This window comes from Tupaia chinensis, unplaced genomic scaffold (genome assembly GCF_000334495.1).
Source record: "Tupaia chinensis unplaced genomic scaffold, TupChi_1.0 Scaffold000237_1, whole genome shotgun sequence".
Classification (NCBI taxonomy): Eukaryota; Metazoa; Chordata; class Mammalia; order Scandentia; family Tupaiidae; genus Tupaia; species Tupaia belangeri.
The window spans coordinates 2,945,871-2,949,283 of NW_006159715.1; the positions used below are offsets into that span (position 1 = coordinate 2,945,871).

At 42.3% G+C, this 3,413-nt stretch overlaps 1 long non-coding RNA gene across 1 annotated transcript in view; it reads right to left on the minus strand.

Annotated features, from left to right (window-relative positions):
• Positions 1-598: 598 nt before the first annotated feature.
• LOC102501800 (uncharacterized) overlaps positions 599-3,413 on the minus strand; it is a 72,591-nt gene continuing 69,776 nt past the window's right edge. Inside the window, exons 3-4 of the long non-coding RNA XR_334565.1 lie at positions 1,942-2,181; positions 599-633 (exon numbers count right to left, since the gene is read on the minus strand). This is a non-coding gene — a long non-coding RNA (uncharacterized LOC102501800). The remainder of the gene's footprint in view (positions 634-1,941; positions 2,182-3,413) is intronic.

Consider the following 3,413-nt stretch of genomic DNA (forward strand, 5'->3'; position numbering starts at 1 on the left):
AATCTTAGTCTGCAAACTCCAGCACAGAAGACATAGACATTTCCTTATGCTTCTAGTGATACATCACCATAATTTCTATGTTGCATCTCTGTACCCATCAACAGACTAAGTTATGCTACAGCAACAAATAGCCCCCACATCTCAGTGGTTTAACACAGCAGAGGCCCGTCACGTGCGTATGCTATCTGTCTACTGTGAGTTGCAGAGGGAGTGTATTTGTTGTTGTCAGGTAGCGATCCAGATAGAGGCCTCATCTCCACACTTGCTTACAAGGTCACTGTGGCAGGGTATTCTTTTTTCTGTTATTGCTAATGTCATAAAATATTTGAGCCTGGATAATTTATAAAAACAGAGGTTTATTCAGCTCACGGTTTAGAGGTGCAAGGGCCAAGGGGCAAAACTGGTTGAGGTCTTGCAGAGTCTCGAGGCATCATGTCACAAGGGCAAGAGACAGCTGTGTTCATGAGTCTCTGTCTCTCTCATTTTCTCTTCTTATTAACTTACCAGGAGTCAGGACCAGTGGATGGCATAGTGGTTATGCCACTGGACTACCATGTATTCGACTATAGTTCAAGTCCTGGATCCGGTGGCTTAAAACTCATGCCGGGTGTGTGTGCATTCTTACCTAAATTCCTGAGAAGAGAATAGAGAAGAAGGGATTGCGGTGTGGCTATCCCCCCTGGGGGGTGATTTCTCACTTTCTGTTTCTTTGTCTCTCTGGAGAGCACATGCACCCTATAGCAAAAATCACTGTAAACAAAAAAATAAATAAATAAACCTACCATGAGTAGGTTATGGGGATTCTGTCTGAATGACCTTAAACCTAATCTCTTCTCAAAGATCCCACCTTTCATTACCATAGTCTGATTAAGTGTTTATCCTCTTAATCCTGTCACAGTCAAATCTCAATGTGAATTTTGAGAGAGACATACAAACCACAGTATGGAAGAGAGGCTGGCCCCCTAGTCTGGTAGTTAAGGGAGCCAGATCCCACAGGACTCACTGTGGTTCGGGAGTAGTAACATGACTGGACCCACGTGAGAAGGTCCTGGGTCCATGGCTGGGCCCCCACTCTGTATGCTGGGTGTGTGTACTTGTGTCCAGGCTAGGTATAGCTGGGGATGGATTGCAGTATGAATACCCTGTTGGGGGTGTCCGTCTCTCTGCCTTTCTATCATGGAAAAAGTAAATGAATGAACCTTAAAAAAATACACCAGGGGGGAACCAGCAATTAGCGTAATGGCTATGTCATTGGACTCCCACGTAGTGGACCGCGGTTTGCATCCTGGACCCGGTGGCTTAAAACTCACGCCGGGCGCGTGTGAGTGTGTGCCCAAGATCCCAAGAGGAGAACGGAGGAGAAGGGATTGCGGCGTGACCATTCCCCCTGGGGGGGGATTTCTCACTTTCTGTCTCTCTGTCTCTCTCTGTGTCTTTCTGGTGAGCGCATGTGCTCTATAGCAAAAACCTCTCAAAAAAAAAAAAAATTACACCAGACTGGGTAATATTAATCTGTTATTCTCGTGTTTCCCGTAAAATCTTTGCCACTTTTTTATCTCATTTAGTTCAGCTTTTGAGTTTTTTTTTTAAGAGTTGTTTTTTGCCTTAGGATATGTGTGCTCATAAGAGAGAGAGAGAGAGAGAGAGAAAGAGAGACAGTGAGAGGGAAAGTGGGAAATCACCCCCTGGGGGAATGGCCATGCCACAATCCCTTCTCCTTCATTCTCCTGCCAGGATCTTGGTCACACATGCACATGTGCCAGTGTGAGTTTCAAGCCACCAGACCCAAGACTTGAACTGTGGCCACCCATGTGAAAATCCAGTGATATAACTGCAATACCATCTGCTGGCCCCCCCAGCTTTTAAGTTTTAACAGTCTAGTACTGAAAGGAATGGAAAAGACCTAGAAACAATCTGATATAAAAGCAATAGTGTCATAACCTGGACTCCATAAACATTCAGATCAGGGTGGCTGATGGATTCTCAAGAGGACCCTGGGCTCAGCAAGCAGGAGTCTCGGGTAGGTTAGGTGAAGACAAGAACCCTGGGAGCAGAGGGCACTCTGCCTTTCTTCCAGACGCAGCCCCACAGTTGTGGAAGGAGGTGTTACAAGGTGTGGCTGGGCAGATCCAGTATGTGTGAGATGTCATAGTAGTTAAAATTGGTTTGCCTTGTGAGTGCCTGGAAAGACAGAAATGGTTGAAACATGTTAGAACTCCTCTCATTCACCAGCTCCCCTGTCTCCAGCTCTTAAGTCTTCCATACTTTTATTTTCACTTCATGGTGCTGATTACAGTAAATTTACGTGAAATCAGGCTTAATTAAGCAGGCTTGTCACATGGACTGTAATCTCCCTGAAAGCAGTGTTCCAATTTGTCACACATTCCCAGTGCTTAGTACATAGTAAGCAGTCACAAAGTATGTATTGAACCAATATGTATATATATTAACAGGTGAATAATCATATCAGTAAGGTGGAGTTTCTCATCTGAGTCTCGGGCAAGTGTTTGCTACACTGAACATCCTTAGTTTTGCTGAACATCCTTAAAAGTCAATGATTGTAGAACTGGGAAGAAGGGGCTAGATTGTTAAAACTTAGAATAAAGGAAGAGGAAAAGAATTGTAAGATACATTTTATTCATAGAAATATACAGTTTTATTTCTTAAACGTGTTTAATTGCTTATCATATTAAACAAAGTTCTATCGTGCATGATTAAAAAAAAATCATTCTACAGTGCATACACCCATCCCTGTACCCAGTCTGCTACCCAGAGGTAATCAGGTGGTTTCAGTTTTAGGTAACTGTCTCTGTGTATCTAAATCTATCCTTATACTGCTCTTTCGTGGTTTATCAATTTTAGACATTATCGCTTGACTTCCTGTTGTGAGTGAAGAGGATTTAGCTCAACGTACGCTTCTCCTAGTAGAAATGCATCATTTTAATTTCCTCTACTGTTTTGTTTTTAATTTTTTTAAGAATTGTTTTATTTAACTGTCTTTATTTACTTTAATTTGACCAGAGAGGTGGAAAGAGAGAGAAAGTGAAAAAGCAAGCTGCCAGGTCTGGGACTTGAACTGTGGTTGACCATGTGGGAGTCCAGCACTCTTAACCACCATGCCACATGCCGGCCCCTCCTCTATTATTTTAACATTAAGTAATGGACTAAAATCTTTCTTATGCCAATTATTTAATTTTATATTTTTAGTTTGCTATAGGGTACTTGTGCTTACCAGAGAGAGACAGAGAAAGAGAGAGAGAGAGTGAGAAATCACCCCCTAGGTGGATGCTACATTTAAATCTTTTCTCCTCCATTCTCCTTTCAGGATTTTGGGCATGGCGTCTGGTGTGTTTTTCTTTTTCTTTTTTTTTTTTTGAGAGTTTTTTTTTTTTTTTTTTTTTTTTTTTTTTCGG